A 24,365-nucleotide genomic window follows, 5' to 3' on the forward strand; every position below is an offset into this window, starting at 1 on the left:
GACCCTGCACTTGAGACAAAATGCTCTATAACTGAGCTACTGAGTTGCTTCCCTACCATTACTTCAACTTTCTAAAGATTAAAGAAACAGTAAGTGAGCATTGGTGTGTGTGAACTCTGCATCCCAGTGTGTGCTGTGGTTCAGTCTCTCTTTCACTCTCAGCAAATGTTTACTGTTAGACACTATTAAGCACCTGAGCATTAGAAGGGTGACCCCCCAGACATGAAAGACCCCACCTCTAGACATCCCATCTTCTAGTAGATTCTGAACATTCTTAAGTCGATGAGTCAGAACCTGAACCAACAATCCCGAGTCCGTTTTAACAACTCACTTTTTATCTCAGAGTCACACCATGCATCTTGTTGCTCTTTCAAATTACATAATTCTCTCTCATATATATATGCATATCTATTTATATAGATCTATTTACTATATATCTATACTATATATCTCTATCTGTATAGATATACTATATCTATTGGTATGTCAATATCTTCTATAGATAAGCTATTTATATAATAAACTAAATATAGATATAGGTAGATCTATATATAATTTATTTAATCTATAATTTCAGATTTCTTCATTGTTAAGTTACCTTGGTTTCATTTGTTGATTGTGTATAAGTGTGTACGCCCCTGTCACGGCACAAGTGTGAAGAAGGAGTCAGTTTTTTCCTTCCATTATATGGGCCTCAGGAATCACGGTCTTCACCTCTTTGGGTGATGGAGCCATCTCATCAACCCCTTAGGTAACATTCTACCAACCTCATTTTGAACCAGCTGTTCTGTTGCTCGGCTCCTGTAGGAGCTGGGCTCAGTCCTCCTATTCTTCTGTCATTTGAATGTTGAAATGAAGTCCTGCCAGAAGAAGGACAAGCGAATGAGACATGAACCAGTTTGTGTTGATCTCAACAGCCCTAACCTTCCTGAAGAATTTTCTCAGGTTTTATTGCAATATTGATTTTTAAAATCCATAGTATAGATTTTTATATATTGATACTGTCTTTTAACTATTTTGATTGGTCCTTCATTGGTATTGAACTGTATTAAAAATAAACAAACAAAATTGTCAATCTTTCTACCATAGGTTATTAGAAAAAAAAGACAAAACAAAAATTGGGGGGGGGAGATGACTCTGCATTTGGGGCTGCTCTTCCAGAAGACCCACATGTCGGCCAGACAGCAGAGCCTTCCACACGACCCCATGCCCTCCTCTGACCTTGTCCTCTGTGGGCACCTGCGCTCACCCACACACAGCTACCCACAGGTATATACAGTTAAAAATACAAATAAGATCTATGTCTACATAGGCTTCTCTCTACTGCTGTGAAGGAAATCTGGTAACCACACTTTAGTTGAGGTGTCCACGAACCCCAGTTTATTATTAAGATGAAGACTTTGATGTTGGGTGGGGAATCTAGAGCAGCTCAGGATCTAATACCTTAAAAAATTAAGTCTTTTCACAATCAGAATGGAAACTCAGGGATAAAATAGTCATCCCATCTTGAAACTTTAAAGCCCACATTCATACCATCGAAGACACGGAACTCTGTGCAAGAACTGAATTCAGTGGAAGCTTCCTACACACCATAGCAACTGGGGAAATCTAAAATTCTAGTCAAAAGGCAGCATATGATCGTTCAGAAAATCTAGAAATAAATCTAGGTTTCTTCTAGTAAGTTTTGTCAGGTACAGAAGATTTATTTTATTGTTTATTTGTTCTGTGTGGGTGAAATAAGCCCCTGTGGGGGTGGGGAGGACAATCTGCAGCAATCTGCAGATTTCTCTTTCCACCTTATGGGCTCTGGGGGCCACACTTGGGTCTTCAGGCTTGGTAAGCAAGTGCTGTATGTAGCCCTTGCCCAGGTGGGGGTGCTGAGGAAAAGGCATACTCTCAGCTGCTTTCCTCCTAACCCTGAGCAGGCATATAAGCACCTGGACCAAAGTGTGTGGCTGGCCACGCAGGTTAACTCCAAACATACGGGTGCCAGTTTGTAGGCAGAGACTGTTCGCTTATTTCCCAGCCGCCCAGACCCAAATGAGTCCACCCACCTATGTTCTAACCAATAAAATGGGCCAAGCCAGTTTCTTTATTAGCCAATGACCTTCCTCCATCATTCTCTTGATCACTTTTGCAATTTATTTAGCAATAAATTACAATCAGTTTAGCAGTGCTATTGTTAAAAACCACTCAGACTGATTTTTACAATCCTTTTAGAAAGTTATTCCGGAGGTAGCAACATTTGCTGCCTAGTTTCAACTTGATGCAACCTAGAACCACTTAGGAAGAGCATGTTAATGAAGAATTGTCTCGATCAGGTTGGTCTGTTGGCTTGTCTATGGGGAATTGTCTTGATTTCTAATTGATGTGGGAGGACCCAGCCTACCTACAGTAAGCATCACCTCTACTAGGCAAGGGTTAGATTGTGTATGAATAGAGAAAGCAAGCAAAGAAGGAATCATGTCTATTTTCTCCTTAGTTGTTTGTGAATATGTTTTTTTTTGGGGGGGGGGGGTGTCCGACCTTGACCTCCCCTTAGTGATGAACTATAACATAGAAATCCAAATGAACCCTTCTCCCCTAATTTGCTTACTGTATAGATATTTTAACACAGCAACAGAATGGAAAGTAGAACACTCACCCTTCCTCTACATGCTTCTGATCTGAGGTACACTCAAACCCTCTTCATTAGCATTGATTTCCCTTTTAACTTCCTACTCACTAAATGCAAAAGGCACATTTGTGGTTTGTCTCTTTTATTTACATATCTAGATTTTATTGCCTCAGAATATATTTTCAACCATTTTCTAGACATATTTGCATTCTCTCTCCCAGATACTGCAAGTTGCATGTAGAAAGAATTATAAAACACTTACTCAGCGTTCACTTACATGTCATGCAAGCTGTTTTATTTCCACAACTATCATATGGGTGTTATACAGAAACTGAGTCCAAAAGGAGGTGGGGTTAAGTTAGCTGTCCACAGTCAGAAAGATTGCTAGGGTAAGTCAACAGAATTTTCTACCTCCTAAAACAGATTTGGAGCTGGGCTTTCTCCTGTGTTAGGGGCTCAGTGGCAAACCTTCCTTAAATTCCCTTCTAAGTCAGAGTTTAAAAGGGCTGGAGTTTGGGTTCTAAACCCCCACTTAAACACCTTGTTAATGTGACTGCCTATCTGTAATTCCGCTAGCTCAGAGTAGCAGTGCCTGAACACATACGAACACGCATGCACAACCACATACATACACATGAAAGAAAGAACAGGGAAGAAGCTCACTGGGCATTGCATGCATCCCAGGTCAAGTTCTTCTTCAGCCAGAAGCTGCAGCAATGAACACCAGAACCTTCAGGGAGCAGATGGACACTCCAGCGAGGAGGACACATCCGAACACACTGCCTGTGAAAGGCACCGTTCAGATCCCTGCTTGCAGGGAGGCAGTCACGTGACATTTCTAAAGCGCTTCCACGGTTCCACTTAGCATCCAGGATTCTGTTTGTTGTTAAAAAACACACTGAAGTGATATGAGTTGTATGGAAAGTTCTAACGGGATTTGGAAAACTGCAGTGTAGCTTTGAAGTTAAAATCAAGTCTCAGTATCACCGAAGAAAAGAAATAAAGCTTATGGCTAAATAGAAAACACAGACAAATGCTAGGATTTCGAACACATCATCCTTAGCCCGAAGTTAATGGTTGCTAATGTTACTTAAGGCTTTCAGTCGGGAGAACTGATCAGAGAAGTCAAGGTTACCCTTGAGAATGTTTGTAGAACTATCTTTCCTAACCAGATTTGGTGACTTTAACAAACAGAAGGGCTCCCCATAAGCCAAATGAATCAGCCTCTATACTTGAGGCATTCATCACTTAGAAAAATAAAAAAGGAAGCAATTAGCTAAATGCAGTTTTTTCTTCCTAAAATTTGAATTTAAGTTGCTGGCAAGGATGAATTCCTCGTGTGATATATATTTAGGAAAAAATTGAAACAATTATGTAAAGAATTTTTTATTACTGAAAAGTGGAGGTTTTCACTGAGTTTCATGGACTCTCTTGGGCATGTTTAATCCTCTGGCATTCCAAGATTGCCTTGGACACACTTTTCCTCTTTCTTGATTCCTTTATTTAACCTTTGAGTTTAGGAAGGAGTGGCCTCTGTTCCATCACGTTGTAAAAGTTAAAGCTGACCTTCACAATTTGCTTTATTAAATTCAAAACTTGAATTATTTTTTAAAAAATATGAGATGGTTTTATAAAATTGATCCCCTTACAAATGAGGTAGGAACTTGAGGGTCTCATTGAGGTTCATCGCCATTAATTAATTATAAGATACATTAACTGCTCTTTAATGATAATTGCCCTATCTTCTCATCTCTTGCTGGATTTATCATTGGTTTCATCAAGGCCTTCTGAAAATTGAGTATTTAAGCAAGAAACTATTTGAAAACTAGGTTTTGGCCAGTAAATTTTCCTAAATTCCTCAGAAGTATGGAAAATGCTTTATAAGTTGGTAGATATTAAGTTGTAAAATGTTATCAGACTCTAAACTGGTGATATCGTTTATCTTGGACAGATTGCTTTGACAAAATATCTTAAAACCAATGGCTTATAAAATTGCTCCCAATAGTTCTAGTTGTGATATTTTCACCAAGATAAGTATGCCTGCCAGAACGGTTTCTTCCTTCTTGGTCAACACTCGGCATGGTGGCCGGCCCTTAAAGGATCACTCTGAAATCTGCTTTATGGCACGATTCCCATTCTTAGGGGTCCCCCTCATGATCTAGCTACCCGTTCATGAGTCAAGGTGTTTCCAGTCACGATGAGTGTAGGTGGACCCCAAACCTACACTCCAGAGTCCCGATGTCTCCTCAGACTCTGTGCATACCTGGGTAAGGCCAAGCGTTCCCTCCCATGGTTTCACAGCCCAGCTTGAATCTTTTTTCTTCTCTTATGCTCTCCACCCTGCCCTGTGTAGCCACGTTGATAGTTTCATTTTTCCTGTCCTTGTTTTCTATCAATCAGTCCCAGCTCTAGGATTCCCTTTCTTACCTCTATCACAAAAGAACCAAGGAACTTCAAAAAAGACAGAGGCCTATTGGCCTCACAGTTTGAAGACTCAAAGTTCCAGTCATATGGTGCTGTTTCTGGTGAGGGCAGCCCTGGCTGGATTGCAGCATGGTGGATGGCGTCAAGGCTGGTGTGTTGAGGAATATTTCTTTACACTGTGTGAAGATGTGTCTCTGTGATTGGTTTAACAAAGAACTCAGTGGCCAATTGCTAGGCGGGAAGAGGTTAGATGTGACTTCCAGGGATAGAGAGGTCTTGGGAGAAGAAGAGAGGTAGAATCACCAGCCAGACATAGAGGAAGCAGGAAGGCAGGATGGAGATGAGGTAACGAGAGTGCAGAAGAACATAGATTAACAAATATGGATTAACTTAAAGTATAAAAGCTAGTTAAAAACAAGCCTATGCTAAGATGAAGCTTTCATAATTAATAATAAGTTTCTGTGTCATGATTTGAGGGATGATGGTCCAAAACACCATGCCACATGGAATGTGTCCAAGGGGAAGAGAGATCCTAGTAAGCCTGAGAGACAGTGTGGAGGGCCCAAGCTTGCTGGTTTAATTCTTTCTGGGGGCAGTGTTCTAAATGACCTAATTAGTGCCCACAAGGCCCCACCTTTTGAGGGTTCTACACCACCTCATAACTTCACCACCCTAAGGACCAGTGTTCTGATACATGAACCCTTTGGGGGACAAGCCATATTCTAGTACTGCACCAAACTGTGAATTCCACTGCGAAATGCCCCTTGTGCTCCATCTAAAAAACACTCATTAACACTTGTCTGGACTTGTAAGCGTCTAATTTACATACTCATTAGGAAATCCACATTTCTTCAATGGAGACTGTAATCCTCCTGATTCCTCCAGGACAACCAAGTGCTGCAGTGCACCTGTCCTTCAGCTGTCCCAAGTGCTGCAGTGCACCTGTCCTTCAGCTGTCTCAAGTGCTGCAGTGCACCTGTCCTTCAGCTGTCCCAAGCTTTGTGTCTCTTCGTTTCCGCTTGTCCCCACTTCCATTTGCTGAAATCAAGTCCATTTCCGGGTGCTGCTGAAGTACCATTAACAGCAGAGAAAGGCGATTTTCCCTGATTCTCACAGGAACTTGCCTCTCTTCCTATGTTATGCCCTGTGAGTGTGCGTGTATGTGGGGTATGCCTGATGCACACATATGGAGGCCGGAGGACAACCATCTTGTTCTTTGGCAAGGTGTCTGTCTGTGGCCAGGAGCAGGTTGACTGACCAATGACTCTCGGGGATCAGTCTGTTTCTGCCTCACCATGATGATGACCTTGCTCCTCTGTGCCCACTTTCCATGTGAATTCTGGGGCTTTCACGCAAGTCTTTATGCTTATACAACAAGCACTTAACCAACTGATCTCTCTCTCTCCATTATTTTGTCCATTTTTAAGGTGTCTATTGCCCAGAGCCTGCCTGCTATGACAGGTAGACATTTCCAATATCCCCCTTACTCCCTTGAGGGTTGAGTCTTACTATACATCCTTACATACCTGTCTCTAGTAGCTCAGTGTTCTGTGAATGCCACACACAGAAGACAGGTGTGGATGATTAAGGCTTTGGAACTATTGGGAGTGATAGAATCTACAAGCGGTTTGGATTACTGAATGTCAGATCACCGAGGTGCCCTTTTCCCCTGCTCCCCTGAAGCCATGACAGAAGGCAATTGTTCCACCACTCCCCCACTTGGACAGTATTCTGTGGCACCACAGGCCTCAAAACAATAGAACCAACCAGTCACAGACTGAAAGCTCAGAAACCTTGAGCCAAGAGAAATCTTGTTCCAACTTGATTATCTCAAGTCTTTTGGGGGAGGCCTTTGAAGCTTAGTACACGTGCCTATATCAGAGTCTGGATGTGGTTCATGTGGGATGTTAGCTAGCAAGTCATCCTCAGTGAACCATCCCAAGGACTTCCCAGATCTTCCCTTCTGAAAGGTGAAGAGCAAACAGAATACTGCTCAATATTTTCTTAGATCAGGTACATCGAAGAGAGAAAAAGAAACAGCCCACCAGGGAATTATGAAATGTCCTTGAGGAGTGTGAAATTAATAAAGGTATCTCCAGGCTTTTTTTAAAGTGTCTTCTGATGTATGAAAAATGCCCACGTGGATTACAAATCCATCATGCGGTGGGTGCTAATGGGAGCAAGACCTGTGAAGGTAAAGCCGCTCAGACAGAACAACGGAAGGCAGTGTGGGCCTTTGTGGCACTGGCTGGGCTGCCTGAGGACCCGCAGCAAATCAACTTCAGCAGGAACACTTACTCACAGACACCACCACCCATTATCTCTCCTCTCCACATAGGCAATAAATGGAGCTCAGGGTCTCTCTTTGAGCTCGGAGGTTGTATTTATCCTGAAGGGGTCATATACTTACTGGTTAAATATTGCTTCATTTCAGAAGATGAAAAATATGATTTCTGACTTTCAGAGGGATGCTATCAGCAGTATGTAGTATAGAAGAGAGAGGCTGTTACTTAAAAATTCTAAAGAAAAGGTAGACACGGGCCAGATTGTGGGAACTGGAGACCACATGGGAACCAGAATGCTGCCAAAGCCCAACCTCGATGGCAAAGGGGGCCATGCTGAGGGTGCTGATGTTCAAGCAACAGTAACTCAGATTACAGGGACTGAAATTTTTTTTTTTTTTTTTTTTGGACTGGAGAACTCAGGTCGCTACTCCTGCTGTGTGGGAGGAGCAGAGGTTAAACAGAACTAGACTTTTTGCACAAAGTCAACTTTGATTTTCCCATTTCTTCAAAGGCCTGCTGACGATTGCTTTAACTCCTACCCTGGATTGTTTTTTAAACTTTAATTCTGAGGGTAGTAAGCTCTTCATGTGTCCTGTGTATTATTGGGAATGACTTCCTGTACCTGAAGGTAATAAAGAGTTCTAGAGCGCATGTCATCCACTATGTGCTGTATGATGCAATTCACATATCACACAACCCACTTATCTAAAGTGACCAAGTCAATGGATTCTAGAATATTTACAGATATGTATGCTAGCACTATGGCCAACGTAAAGCAATTTCATTTTACCCCTCCCACACAAACTACCATGCATAGAAAACCAGTGATATAAATCATACCTGTCTCTCTGCAATTAGCCTGCTTTGCCTGGCATTGAATTTTCAAAGCTTGTCACTACTGCAGCATATACAACATACAACACATCTATCTATCTATCTATCTATCTATCTATCTATCTATCTATCTATCTAATCTATCTATCTATCATCTATCTGTCTGCCTGTCAATCTATCTATTATCTATCATCTAGCTAGCTAGCTATCACATAACATTGTGTTATATAGAAATTATGTGTTTTCTTCACTGTCGCATGCCAGGAACTGTGTGCAAGTCTGCAGACCACTTAACTGGGTGAGCGGTGGCGTCAAAACCAGGCTGTGAGGTGTGGGAGCGATTGGTGTATATCAGTCATGCCTGATATCCTGAGCACATTTGTGGTCACTGGGAGATAGCTCAGGCTCACCACAGGCTAGCCAGTTAGAAAGCCATCTCAAGAAGCCAGAAGATGAATGAAGACAGCATCCAGTATTCTGGAACGCCAAGCCTCCTGGGAAGGAGTGTTAACGTGATAAACCAAGAATGATGCAGAGGTTTGAAATCCAGCTTTATACTCCAACCAACAAGGTCCGCGATGACAGTGGGCTTTGCTGAGTCCTGCGTTGCCATGGTGAGTCACGGCCGCAGCAGCCTTGTCACCTCATGGTCCGTTGACAGTCTAGTTTGTATCTCTCGAGTGTATGTTTACTGAAAGCGCGTGGTATACACAAACCGTGTGGAAATTGCTTGCTTTCTCTCCCTCTTTTTAAGGCAAGATCTTCTGGATCCAAGGATGGCCTTGAACTCATTGTGCAGCTGTAGACACCCCTCAACTTGTGTTCCTTCTAACTCCACCTCCTGAGTGCTAGGACTGCAAGCATGCACCAACAGCCTAGTGTTCTTATGTTGGCTGGGGGTAGAACGCAGGACTTGGTGCATGGTGGACAAGTCCCTATTCAAGGAGCCACATTCACAGACCAATCACTGCCTCACAGATAATGAATCTAGCAAACTGACTGGCCCATTTGATGCCATTGACACCCTGATCATAATGGCTCTGATCAACAAATCAAAGCAGCTTCCAGAAAAAGAGGCTAAGGCTTTTATAAAGTAATTTTCACAAAGTACCTGTAGCTGTTGGAATTCTCTAAGGAATCTTGAAGTATTTGGCTTTAACAAAGATACAACTTACCCAAGGAAACTTTTGGCGAGCACAAACAGTGTCTGTTTATACTTGATAGGCCATGCATGTCTTCACCTCAGCTTCTCTCTTTCACTGTGGGAAAACAATAACCAATTCCTATCAAATCTCCTCTAAAAAACAGAAAGAAAAAAAAAAACCCACAGTTTTTCCAAGGTTAAAACAACACACACATCAAGATCAAAGAAAAGACATTTTTATCTCCAACCAGTTCGTTGTGTTTTTCCCAGTTCTAAGACACCTTCAATGATAATAGAGTTCCCAGGATTGCTAAAAGGACTATAATGAATGAAAAAATGACGGCAATTTGGATTATGATTTTCAGCACATTAAAACATACATTCTAGAAGCAAAGAAATAGGGTCTGCTTTGTTTCCAGCCTTAAGTCCCTATCCCACTAGGAAATCAAATTGCACTTAAAGCATCTGCTTAATGTGGTGTGTGTTTCTGTTATGTCATGTCAAGATGACAATGGGGTACTTTAACGATAATACTGATGACCATGGTACCCTCTAAGTCTCTCTTGGATACTTATCCAAGGGGTTTCGCTTGTGGGTAAACAGACGCCTGACTCTAACTATGCTAACCAATAACAATTATTCTCATCCTTTGGAAACAAGGCTTCCCTGTTTTGTGCGGGTTCGAAGGAAATCATTTTGGTCTTTTAAACAAAATAACCCGCAGGTGGAAACTGGAGCCGCAGTTCTTTGAGTTCCTGAGAAGAGTGTGTGCTGCTGGGAAGCCAGGGAAGGGTCAGCATGGCCTTCTTAGTATAGTTCCCTCTTGCTCTGCACTATGCGTCTGGTTTCATAGGGGAAATGAATAGATGAAGAAATGTGTCTATTCTAAGTGAATCTATCAGTTTAGAGAGCAGAAAAAGGGCACACACATGAGCACACACACGCACGCACACACCACTATCTCCCAACCTACAAGTATACAATTTTCATCACCCAGTGACTACATAGCCTAAATCCTAGCGCAGCAGCCACTCTGAGTTTAAGGCATCTAAAGTCGGGTGACATTTTGGAATGCCCGCCCCTCCCCCACTATCTAGTGTCAGAGACTTTCTAGTTAATCTTCTTTAAGGTCCTATTCACTTAATGGAAATGCTTAGCTGCATAATTGCTTTGAATCTTGTGCTGTTCCAAATGGAAAATATAATAATCTAATGGTATTGTCTCTATAAGCGAATGAGAATTTCAGGAGTGGCTGTTGGTGCCACCCATGTGATCCAGAGAGGTTAATGCAGTTAAAGTTATTTCACAGTCCATTAAGAAGCTTACGGTGACCTCACGACCTTTGCGCCAACAACACGGAATCCATTATCATCACAATGGAGGAGCCGTGGGTTCGGCTGACTTGACAATGGGCCGGGGGAAATCCCAAGTTAGTACTTAGTTTAAAAAAATGCACTTTTCTTTCGGCTTCTTGGGTATGGCTATTAATATGCCCTCCTGTAATTTGTAACATTAACATTGCTGAAGGTACGGAGAAGGACGAGCAGATGAAGACGTCAGAACTGCTGACTGAGTCCGGTGCCTGGTGATATTGGCAGTGTGCGAAGGGGGTGGATATCTACGGGGAAAATCAGACGAGGAAAGTCGAAGAACTCGGTTAAATTAATGATACATTATCTCGGGCTGTGAAATTCATTTAGGCGAATAATAGCTTTTCCTCCATCACCGTTAAGGTTAGAATCCATTCTGGGATTTAAGATATGATTTAGAGAAAAACAAACACTAAGGAATACAATCAATCAAAACTACAGTACATCACACCAAACTCTAAAATCAAAGAATCACAATTCTGCTGGTGCCCCCCCCCACACACACACACAGGCTCAGCCTCCCAACAGAAAGCTACCCTGCAGACAGCCATTGTTTACAACTCCTCTGGCTCACGCTTGAGTGACAGTCATTGCTGCCGCAATTAAAGACGTAGTTAACGCAAGTGGTTAAAAAAAAAGGATTTTATGCAACTACTGATGGATTCACAAATACGAATTAGTATTTTTGTTCTCTATGGACTTGAATGTACAAGTCTCCTCTGAAGAAATAACAAGGGTGGACAATAAAAAAATGAGATCTTGCAGTATTTGTATCAATAAAAAAAAAAGACCAGATAGTCTTTATGTTAAAACTAAAATTGTTTGTAAAGGTTAAACTGTAAACACAGGCTCTGAACGAGTCGTTTTATTCCCAGATCTTAAAGGAAGCACTTTCAGATAATTTAAGGAAAGCTTTTACAGGTGATGAAAGAATGTAGCGTACATTTCAAAGGTAGTTCCTGTGGCGGGGGTGGGGTGGGGGGTCATTAGCACATCTCCGTTCACTTCAGCAAGATACAGGTTTCGTGCTTATTATTATAACACCCAATGCCATGCCCTGGGTACCAGAAGAGAACCTGCGTCGATTTTCAGGACACATTGCGGTGGCATCCTTTCCGGGTTTACTAGCTGAGACAATCATAGAGAGGTGTCACCTGTGTGTGATGGAAACCCTGATCAAACACCAGCACTAGCTGGGTGAGACCTGATCTGTCTGAGGAAAATTATTTACACAGAATGTTTAATTCAGTGCTTGAAAATAGGGGTAGATATACCCTTTGGGGATATTTCAAGCTCAAAGAATAATATCTCGTCATCAGCCTTATGTCTGAATACATAAAACTTACAAATACTTGTTTAATAAATAGTTATTCAATCTTTTGCTATTAGGAGAATATACAGGTGTGTTATCCCTAAGCACTAACTTATAAGAACAGGATTGAAAAAAAAAAGGATTATTTGACTTTTGGAGTATGACATTAATTTTTTTTTGACTATTAAAACTACATGTTTTTAAATAAACAATTTAATTCTGCAATTTGTTGTATAATTCACAAAACAAAAATGGCTGACTAAACTTTAGTTACTCATGACAGTTCAGTAAAACTTGAGATGTTTCAAAGGCGCGCGCTAATGGACTCCTATTTACTGAACTCTCTCTCTCTCTGTCTCTCTCTTTGTCTCTGTCTCTCTCTCTCTCTGGCAAATAGTTGCCTTAATAATCCACCTAATTTCCACCCTTGTGAGCATATCTTTCCAGATTAGGCAGAATTCCAGACAAGAGCAGTGACTGACAGGGTGAGAAAGGACCAGGAGGGAAAGAGGCCCCAGGAAGGGAATTAAAGAGAACGTGTACCTTAAAGGGGAAAACAGGGCTTCAAGTGATCTTTGGTCAAAAGATGAGGGCCTGAATCATGTTATGTAATTCTCTAATTCTCAATATACATTATTAAAAATGGTTTCAAAAAGCCATTTAGACACTTATGTACCTGGCACCAAAATCGATGAATCGCAATGGGGCTGACTTTTTAACAGCATAACTGATAAAATTATGACTGTTCCTGTTATTAACAAGGTCTCAAACTGTTGATACAATTATTGCTTTTTAAAACCTTTTCTTAACTAATAATTTCACTGGCTCCTCTTTCTTGGTCTCTGTTTGAAAGGAAACCCTCTTCCTTGATGAAATCTCTCTTTTGTAAAACAGTTAATAAAAGAAAAGGAAAAACTCCCAAAACTCCATCAAAATATAAATCATGACTTAGAGAAGAAGTGTGTGTCTGGTTCCAGGCTGCCGCACACGGGGCGAATTTGCTTTGCAAAGAGACCCCTCTGTTTGACTAAAGAGAAAGTTCCCGAGAAGCTGGCAGAAAGCGAGAATGCGTGAACGCAGCTCCCAAAGTGGGTCTCAGACTTCAGCAGCCAAAAATAAACCGGTTCCTGGCTCAACGACATAAGTGCAATTGTGAAATTGATATCCTTTCTTGGCCGGGTCCCAGACAATATGTTGCCTTTCGGGGGCTGATCAAAGTGATGGATGTGATTTGGGAAAGCCGGGGCTGGGGGTGGGGATGGGTGGGAGCGCCTCGCTTTAATCAAACCGTCAACACACACACCACACACCCACACACAGGAGCAGAGAGAGAGACAGAGACACACAGAGACACACAGAGAGATATATCGCTGTAGAGGTATTCAAAGCTCTCTTCTGTCTTCAGGGTCTCTTTAGAAACCTGAGGGACACAAACCAGACTCCACCAGGAGTAAAAAGAAGGAACTGTTGACTGGGACCTCAGATGGCAGTAACAGAACAGCTTGTTGCTTTTCAAAGTGAAATTCAAAAGTCACTTTAATGTCATAACAAACTCCGTAAACACGTGTGCCTGAGGTTTTTGATCTTTGTCTGTATTTAGCATCACGGTCCAAAGCAGAGGCCCATTTTCTCCTTCAATTTTCCTCCTCGTTACAGATATTTCCACCACAGATTTTAGTGTTTTGGTAATCTGTCATCAAAATAACACCCAAAGTCAAAGAGAAAAAAAAATCACTAAAATCTCCTGGAAACCAACATTAAGCTTGCAGACGTTGGTTTAATAGAGCTGTGGTTTCTAAATACCAGCTTCCTTGCTTTAAAGTCACTGATAGTCACTTAACTCAGACTCCTCCCCGCTGCTGTAGTTAGTGGGGTAGCATGTCTAGTGTGGGGTAAATACTCCTGACTTAGGAAACATCGCCGTTTCTTCTGTAGCTACTCTAATGACTCATGTTGATTCTGGCTTAAAAGATCAGCACCAGGGGCTCGTCTAGCAGTTTTTCAGGGTTTCCTTTAACGTCAAAAGGCATCAGATTGGTTGGCCTCACTGCAACCCCCACATTGTTGTCCCGTTCGCACATTGTATTCCGGAGCCAGATTGTCGGCCACTGTTCTCGCCTGGAGAATGAGCCTTGTTTCAAAGCAGCTCCAAGAGGGGACAGAAATCAGGGCCATTTCAGCAAAGGAATGTGGAGTGAGGGTTTTATTTAGCTCTATATTCTATTTCATCGCCGCGGCTGCATTGCCTTGATGTTATGAGATGTCGATGGCTGTTGTTTCTCCAACAGCTGTGTGGAGGGAACTGAAGCTTCAGGGAGCCCAGAGCTCATCACACACACACACACACACACACACACACACACACACACACACTGTGGAAAGGCACGTGACTTTCGTAAACGTCGATCTTACAAAGTCAAACCAATACACTACTTTCCTCTCCAAAAGACATCGATGGTCTTAATTTCTTTGAACAGTCCAGCCTTAACTTTCTACTGCAAAGACTGAATGTGAAGGACAAAAGTAAGAAATTTCCATGAGATTTCTGTGCTTGGAGATAAGATTATTCAACAGAGCAGACCAAGAAAATTCCCAAGATGCTTGGCAGCAGAGTAGGGACTTTGGAGTTCAGGCTCTGAGAATGGTTTGGAGGGGTCTGTGAGATGACAGGGAAATGCTTACCCAAAATCCAGCGTGGTGCTGGCACTCTTGGTAATGCCTGCATCCCCCAGGTGGGTAGGCAAACCCAGCATTCACCCTTAGGTTTTGAATACACTCTGGTTGAGAGGTAGAGAGTTAACCAAGCGATGAGACACCTGCTTGGATAAAACCTTCACTAATAAGAAATGACTGACATTGATACCTACTCTCAATTATTTCTTAAGGCTGCTTCCTTACTATAATAATCATAGTTTTATGAGGAACATATCTTACAGTCTTACCAGGAGGGTGAACTAACATGGGGGAAACAACAATGTCACTACACCATTTCACTAAGCGGAGGTATTGTGTGCACAAGCCCTTGCCACTGGTAGCTAAGGTTGCCAGGCTGTTTTGCTGGGGTATATTAGAGAAGAGCTTTGGGGTTCTTAGATCCTGGTAGACAGAAGAATAATCTCTTGGGATGCTGGTTGCTCACTGTGCTCTGATAATAAAGACTTGAAATTTTAATCCCTGCAAACTAAGTATGCATGCCATCACGTGCCTGCAATCCCAGCACCCAGGAGGCTGAGACCAGAGGAGCTGGAGGTTAAGGTCAACCTTAGCTATACAAAAAGTTGGAAACTAGCCTGGGCTACATAAAGCACTGTCTCAAAATAAGTAAACGATGCATTTACATGCAACTTGAAATTCTGCTGAAGTAGGACTACAATCAAACTGGCATTTCAAGTAGGTGACTTCTAGTATCCGTGAGACTGAACATGTTTCCTGTCCCTCCAAAGGGTCACCACAGAGGCTCCGTTTGCTATTCTCAGAGATGCCTTTAATTGCAGTGAGTTAGGGAGAAAAATCTATCTCCCTTTCTTCTTCCGGTTCTCACTCTAGTTAGGACTGACTGGTAACCCACTATGTAGCCCAGATGGGGTTTGAGCTCACAGTGATCTTTCTGTCTCAGCTTTAAAAAAATATAGCTATATAGTTATAATTCATAATCTATCCCATTGTAAGTTGGAATCCATGCCAAATTGGAAATCCAGAAATATAAAAAAAATTGTCAAAATTATAATTTTAATAACAATAATTGCAATTATTTTAATACATGCTTGAGAAATATAGAGGATAACACATGTACATAAGCATACATCCTGAAGGGTTGTTAATTAGCATGTTTACATATGCATGAAGTGTTTGTCCTCATCCCATAGGCAATGCTCTGGACACCGACTGACAGAAATGCCTCAGCGCCCTCCAGGACCCCTTGCTCTTGGGTTACGTATTGGGATTCTCAAGAAAGCACCTGTTGTCTTTTGTGCCTCTTTCCTCCTAAAATGCAGCCCTGTTCTGGGTCAAGGGGGAAGACTGTTTCTAGGAGGGAATTTGGAAGAAATGACTCGCTGTGACTGACAGTAACTTGAAGGCTAGCTGCATGACAGAATTGACAGTTTCAGGGAAAGGAAATGGCTTTTTTTTTTATAAAAAATATATATATTTATTAACTCTTTGGGAATTTCATATATGCATACAATGCATTTTGATCACACATTTACCCACACTTTGCCCTCTGACTCCTTTCACATCTATCCTCCATCTCCTGACCCCTTTCCCACTCCATGTTGGACCATTAGCTAGCTTGATCTTGCGTTGGTCTTGTGCAGCAACCACAGCTGCTAAGGGCTCATGGGTGCAGCAGTCCGGTTGTGTCCAGAACACACTTTTGGTCTAATTCTTCTGGACCTCTGGATATGACTTGGGGCATAGAGGAAAGTCATATGCTACTTACCACGACAAATTTCACAGTTCTTAAACTTCAATCTGTTTTGCCTATTGGGAAGGATGTTTTTATGTGGCCTTGACGTTGATGGCTAAAGAAATCGCACTCTGATTTGTTTCTTTCAGAGTGTCTCTTATCTATATTATTTTAAAAAGATTTTTTATCCTGTACATTCTAGACCTACATTTAGAGGGTCTTCCTTCAGCCCCTGTCAAGGAGGCCTATTAGGAAGTGAGTAAATTTAATAAACACGCAACCGTGCTAACTATGCATCAGCTAATTTGCATGTCTGTGTGGCTCCAAGTGCAGTCATTGTAGGCAAACAGCTGTCTGCTCTCTGTTCCTGTGAATATGCAAATGAGGTGCTCAGAAGTGTGTCTCCTTCAAAAACAGCAATCCAGGGCTGAAAGGAGTTTCAGAAGCAACCTCAGATTGTCCCAGGGCCGGGAAAGAAAGCCTGCTTGTTAAGTTCTTTAGATAAAGGGGAGGGGCGCACAAAATACAACATGATACTTTTGTTTTGTGATTTTCCATTTCACAGAACAATAATTTCATTCTGGAATAGCTACAAAAATGTAAAAATAATACGAACTCGTTTGCAAGAGAATGAACTCTGTAAGTCAATTGGCTACCGCCTTTGCGGTCAGTGCTAATAAGTATTCCCACTGTTTAGAATATGGGCTATAACACAAAGTATGACCTGATGTTTGAGGACAGGAAGTGAGGTAACACCACAAATGACTTAGCCCTCTGTTTAATTCTATCAGATCGATGTAGCTTATATGACCTTCCAAAAACAGGTCTGAGGGGCTGGAGAGCCTCAGCAAGAGAAATACTGCGCTTGCCAGGGCTCTGTTCTTAGCACCCATGTTGGACAGCTTCCAATCACCTGTAAATCCAGCTCCAGGTGACTCAGCATCCTCTTCTGGACTCCAAGGGCACCTGCACTCAAGTGCATAGACATCCATATCCATATATATATGTGTGTGTATTTAAAAGTAATAGATATAAAACTGGTGGTGGCGCACGCCTTTAATCCCAGCACTCAGGAGGCAGAGGCAGGTGGATCTCTGTGAGTTTGAGGACAGCCTGGTCTACAAGAACTAGTTCCAAGACAGTAAGGGCTACACAGAGAAACCCTGCCTTTAAAAAAAAAAAAAAGCTAAACTAAATAAAAATAAATCTTAAAAATAACAGATTTGAAAATTTAAAATTTAAAGGTGTTATTGAGATCTATCTCAATTTCCAAAGTTTATGATAAAATAAAATTTAAGCAATAACCTTTTATTAAATATAAATAAATAACCTGTAAATTTGCTCATTTTGGTCTTTGGGTCAAGATCTCACATAGTATAAGGTGGCCTTGAACTTGCCAGCTAACAAACGCTGGCCTTGAACTCCTGGTCCTCCTGCTTCCACCTCCCAAGTGCTGGAATTCCACAGGTGCGCCACTACACTAAGTTTTGTCTGTTTGTTTGACTCTATTTTTGTAAAAGCCACACACATGTTTTACATAAGGAAGAACAACCTAGCAGTGGCGCAGAACCCCTGGGTGCTGATGGGACGTACTTCTCATGATGAGTGAGTTCATGAGGTAGTTATACTGTAGGAGGGAAACATAGTCATGGTGACCACTTCTGCAGATGTCACATGTCAATCCATTTCAAGGATTGAAAATAAATAGGAAAGTTTGCACTGCTTTGTGCCTGTGAGAACCACTTTCTCAGTGACTGTCGCTCTGCAGAGTCACACCGAGAGATTGGGACTCAGCTCTGAAGTGTGTGTGTGTGGCGGTGTGTGTGTGGGGGGTGGTGAGCCATCTCTGGGTGCTCCGGGTACTGACTGACTTATGTAAATGAGGGTGGCAAACGTTGCCAAACTCTTATTTGTCCTTCACCCGGAGTCCATATTGACTGGCTCAGAAACTCTTTGTATGAGCTATTATTTTCAAATTGTTTCCCAACTTATACTGCAATTGAAAATTGGACAGCTTTTCAATTGCTCCCGCATGCCAATTGATTACCAATACGGTTTTTCAGAATTAAGAATATCAGTCCATTCTTTTCCCTGGCATCACGTTGAGTGTGTGTGGCTTTCATTTAAATATTGCAGCGTGGTTTGTGCCTGGCTTGGTGTTAAGATAACACACGAGGTAATCAATTAGATTTATTATCTCTTCTCTAGACTCTAGTGTGTATCACTGTGAGTGGGGGGAGGGGGAACACAAAGCCCTAGACATAACGCTGCCTTCACTTCAAGGTCTCCTAGGACCATTTCCAGAACTCCATTCTTCTGTATCAGATGAGTCTCGAGATACACAGCGTGTACTTCAGGTGGGGGTGCTTGGATTGAAGAAATAGTTAATGTATTTCTGGAACAAATGCATTCTGATAGGGTTAGGTTATCAGATTAAATCAATAAATATTTATTGAATGATTGCTATGAAGGGGCCAGGCTCGACCCTGGAGAGTGGGAAAGGAGAGCAGTGCACACCACACCTTACCCGCTCAGACACTCCCCAGGAAACACTCAAACGTGCCTCCATGTAAAAGGCAAACAAAAAAAAAAAAAAAAACAAAAAAAACAAAAAAAAAAAAAAAAGAAGAAGAAGAAGAAGAAGATCCTTGAATTCACGGAAGGCCCCTGTGAGCCCTTTATAGCCACCGTGTGCTGTTCCCAGAGGTCCTATGAGAATCAGCACTGATGCTCATTTCCTGACGGGACAAGCGAGGGGAGCGAGGGGCAGGGTAGAGTCCTTTCACAAGGTCACACAGTGACACAGAGGCAGAGCTGAGTCCTTCACTGGGAGTGGATGTCTCCTAACTTTGGGGCCAAATTGCCTGGGACCAATTGTTGGGGTGCTAAGAGGGGCCCTTTGCTCCATCGGGGCTTGTCCCGGAAGCTGAAGCACAATAGTGATGCGGTCAGTTGACATTAAGCTGCTAAAGTGTAAACTACTGTGATATGCTGGTTGTCTTCTACCAGTTCAGGGTTCTCCCTGTATATCCGGGTCTAAGATGTCTGGCTTTATATAACCGAAGGGAAACGATACAGTCTTCTTTTCTCTGCTCACTTAACACTTTTCCAGATTTTAAACATTTTTTTTATTTTTAATTTAATCAATTTATTTTACTTTATGTTTATGGATGTTTTGCCTGTTGGATCCTCGGGGACCGAGGGTACAGACAATTGTGAGCCACCATGTGGAGGCTGGGAATTGAACCTGGGTCTTCTACAAGTGCTCTTAACCACCGGGACATCTCTCCGACCCTCTTGTCAGACTTTAAAGGTGTACGGAGGAAGATCGTGTAGTGAACATCCATCCATATGCTCGGCACCCCAGTGTTGTCTTTCTGTTTACTTCTCTTGCTTTGTCACACATCCTATGCTCTCACCCATCTCTCCTAATATCTAAAATCCTTGAAAGTAAATCTGAAGCATAAACTTTTAGGAATCATTTATGCCATAATATAGTCATAGGATAATGTGAGAAGAAATGATTATAATATTCCAAGAAATGAGATTGTCTCAAGCATTGACTAGCCCAACATTTGTGTAAAGCTTTATTCTTTAGTCTGATTATGGCAATCCCATACAAAAAAGATGGGTGGAAACAGCTCAGTTATACAAAGTAGAGAACTTGGGACTAGACACATCGCTCAGGGATAAAGCACTCTCCTACAAAACTTAAAGCTCAGAGAGTGCAGGTCAAATCCAAGGTCATTGATGAGGTGACCTTTACAAGAGTCAATGGTTTCCCCCTTTTTAGTGTGCTTCTATTGAATATATCGCTGTCCTTTTCCTCCTATGAATCTCAGGACAGCCTTGGATTCACTATGTAGTCAAACATCTTGAACTTCTGGACCGCTAGCCTCCACCTACTGAGTGCTGAAATGGCAAGAACACACTTTCATATCTCATTCATGCAGTGATGGAGAGTGTACCTGGAGCCTTGTGTGTGCTAGGCAGGCATCTCATCCACCGAGCTAAATCCTTGGCCCTAGCACAATCTTTGTAGGACATATTTATTGTGGCTCACAGTTGCACGTAGTCAGGTGTGAAATTTTTCACTGGTGGTATCATGCTGGCATTAAAAATAGATGCATCCCTATTTCTGGATTAAAACTGTTTAACCTGCAGCTGAATAGCTGGGACTGTGTGGTAGCTGCCTCATCACTGTGCCCATGACCTCGGCGTTCTATGCTTTGACAAAAGCTCCATGTCGCGATTCAACTCACATCCTCTCCATCTGATATTCTACTGCTCTGCAAGTTGCTCTTTACACTTAGTAATCAAGCTATTTCATGGTCTGTAAAGACTTCATCGTCCCTCGTTCAATGACAGGTCATGATTACTTCATCTCTTTTGATGGATGCTTCTCTCATTTCCGTCTTCCTATTACAGTGCTAAGTAGGCATCCTTGCCCCTTATTTCCATTCGGATGTGTGATGTTTAGGGAGGACAACCTTAAGAGTACAGACCAGAGAGACTGAGAAGGCCACCGGAGACATGGAGTGATATCTTTTGACATGAGCATGACGGAGTGCCAACTGTGATAGCAAGTCTGTTTGAGGCAGGTTGAATTTGATAAGCCGCCATTGATGGAATTGAGATGTTTAGATGCCAGGGCCTGAAGGAGAAGGCAGGAGCACTGAGGTTGACCTGGGATGGTATTAAGAGTTTTGGGGTAGGATAAGATAAAATTAATGAGGGGGAAACATGAGTGAAGAATGGGATCAAATCCTTGAAATTTTAGAACATCCCAGAAGTGTTCCAACATTCATAGATGTGGCCACTGTGAAGACTGACAAGGGCACTGCTGTGCTTAGAGTCTGAAGTGCCCTCTGAAGGCCCATCTACCAGGTTTGGTGATTAGTTTGTGGCATTATTGGAACATGATAGAATCCACTTTAAAAAGTGGGACCTGGTAAGAGGAAGTCAAATGCCTGGGAGCATTGTTTTAAAGGGGGCATTTGGAGGCCTGAGCCTGTTTCCTTTGCTCCCTGGTAACCGTGAAGTGAGCAGACTTCATGGCCAGCACAGGCCCAAAGCCAAGGATTCAAGAGACCAGAGCTAAACTGTCTGAATCGGTGAGCAAAAACAGATTTTTCCTTCTTGCTGCAAGTTGATTTTTCTCAGGCATTTAATCATAACAGTGGGGAAGCTAACACAAATTCTAAGAAGAAAAAAAATCCAGGAAACTCTGATGTGCCAGATGAGTTGAGAAGATGCTTCTTCAAAAAGAGAACGTGGCCCAAGTGTCCAGTATCGCTGAGATGCACGTTCAGATAAACGGAATAGCTGATTGTTGAATTCGGTGTGCAATTCTTTTAAAAGCTAAAAAGATCAACAAGTATAAGAAGTATCTATACTTATTATTATTTCAACTGATATATATTTCTGACCATCTTATCACCACAGATGAAGAAAGAAGTCAATGTTTGGTAATCTGTGAAGATGAGGGTAGACACAGGCTCAAACTCTTGCTTTCAATGTTAGGCAACAAAGCTTATCAGAGAAAATTGGTATGTGTGAGAATGTCACTTCCACCTTATTCTAACTGGAAATAGAAGAGTAACCTGGAAATCGTTTTCTAGCTGAGTACTGCTAGCTCATCTGAGTACTAGCTACTCATCCCTCTGTTTCGACTCTTACTCCCTGATGTCACTCATTGCTGTAGGGATTCCTACAGCCAGTAGTCTTTAAGTTACCCGCCTACTTGGGCATGGCTTCTTATACTATAGATGCCGATATATAGCACACATCTGGCCTCTCTCTTCCGGTGACATGATTCGGTTCCTGTTTCCCGTTGGTCCAGAGGACTGTAATCTGTGAGTCTATCCCTAAATAAATAACCCTTTCTTATACTCAATTCTGAGCTAGTGTGGGATTTATTTTTAGCATCCTTCTTCAACTCATGTTTCAGATGAACTGGGACTTTATTCTTATCTATTTATTTTTAGATTTATTTAGTGTGTGTGTGTGTGTGTGTGTGTTGCCTGAATGTATGTACATGCACTTTGTGTGTATTTGATACCTGGTGTCTGAAGAAGGAGGCACAGGATTCCTTGGAAGTAGAATCACAGGAGGTTGTGAGCCATCCTGCTGGTATTGGGGTCTAATTTGGGTCTTTTTCTGAGCCATCTCTCTGATGCCTTGAATTGCTTTTTGAACATGAGGCCTACGTGTAACCGGTGAATTATCTCATATAAATAGCAGAAACCTTAGGCCTCTTTCATGACCCAGGCCCCAGCACTTCCTGAGACTCACCCTCTCTTTATCTGTTCTGACTTTCCAATGCTTTCCCTTAGAAACTCATAACTCTTGGACTTTGGGATTTTATGCTTTTTTCATCTCTTGCCAGCGCTGGGATTACAGGACCCTTGTTCCTAGACTGCGCGCCTTCCAGGAAAGCACTAGTTAAACTAGCTGAATATTAGTTTCTAAACAACCGGACCTCCATTCTATTGGTTCACAGTGAGTCATTTCTCACTGAGGAAAAAAATGTCACGTGGCTGTGACACTCTACCTGGCTTAAGTCATCTGTTGCTAGAAAATATCAGATGCTTTGGTTATTGTGACCCCAGAGCCTGTTCTGTTGACTGAGGTTCTTCTTGTTATGTTTGATGTAAAGAATCCTCATATGCAGTATGCCAGACAAACTTTTCAAAAAGTCAGTTTATCAGATTGGAAAAATAGTTTCTTGGGATTCATGATGAGATATCCTGATTCTTATGTGACAATACAGTGGGATGGCATCTTTAGAATACTGAGCCTTTCCGTCCTCAGACCGAGACTTACCTCTGCCGCTATTCCCATGTGAATAATGCTCTCTAGTAAAGCTTCACATTAAGGCTTGCAAGCCCTCTCTAACATGCTCCACCACCATCCCCTGCCCTCGGTGGTCTTAAGACACCATCTCCTCCCATCTTCTTGGTTGTCCTTCCTGCAGTCATGCTGACCTCCTTGGTGATCTAGGAACCTGACAGTCTCATCCCAAGAGCCCCTATGCTTGCTGTCCCCATGTCTGAGAGGAGCCTGTCATCTTTTGATGTACTTCACAGCTCATGTCTGTTTCCCAAGACTGTTTCAATGTCAACCTCTCAGGAGGCTTAACTCGGCCACATTAGGCAAAATGGCCCTTCTCTCCTATTTCTCTACTCTCTGTGCCCTGAACCATGGCATTCTCCTCCTCATCTATTCCTATCATATATCACAACTATTATGATATATGATAGTTATATATAAAGGACATCAGGTTGCAAATTTATTTGTTTGTTATCTTTCATCTCCAAGTAGGATGGAAACTTTTGAAATTTAGTGTTTTATCCACTCTTGTCAGAGCCCATATGAGTGCATGGCATTTGATATATATTTATTAAATGCCAAATGAGTGATTTTCTTAATATAACTATCTAAGTCTTGCTAACTTTTTATTAATTTCCAGCATTTTAATTACTTTATTCCTATTTAAGTAGAACTACATTTTAATGTTATCTGACTTGTCATCTATGATATAAAAATATGACCCAGTTTTTAACAAGCGTATCTTAATCAAATTCTAATTATCATAATAGATTTTTGAGTTATTCTACTGGAGTCGCATAAAGAAAATTACTTATTTCCTTTGCCCACACTGTGGGTTGTGCATCTCAGTAAAGTTTTACGCATTGTCTAGGACCGCCACACAAAGGTCACAGACTAACTCAGTGCCACATCTGAGTGCTGAAGCAACACATTTCGCCACAAAGTGTCACACATTTCAGTCTCTTCCCACTGCAGTGAGTGACTGTCAATCAAGCGTGTCAATCACACATCATAGACATAGTCTGGCAGGTCTCTGTGCTTTGTTGCCTTCTTTACAGAGCTGCACTCTTACTGTCTCAGACTGGCACCGGGATCCCACTGGAGATGGAAGGCAAAGGGTGGTAGGGCCACCTGTTTACA

The sequence above is a fragment of the Alexandromys fortis genome, unplaced genomic scaffold, assembly GCF_014885135.2.
Source record: "Alexandromys fortis isolate MF-2015 unplaced genomic scaffold, M_Fortis_MF-2015_v1.1 scaffold_62, whole genome shotgun sequence".
Taxonomy (NCBI): Eukaryota; Metazoa; Chordata; class Mammalia; order Rodentia; family Cricetidae; genus Alexandromys; species Alexandromys fortis.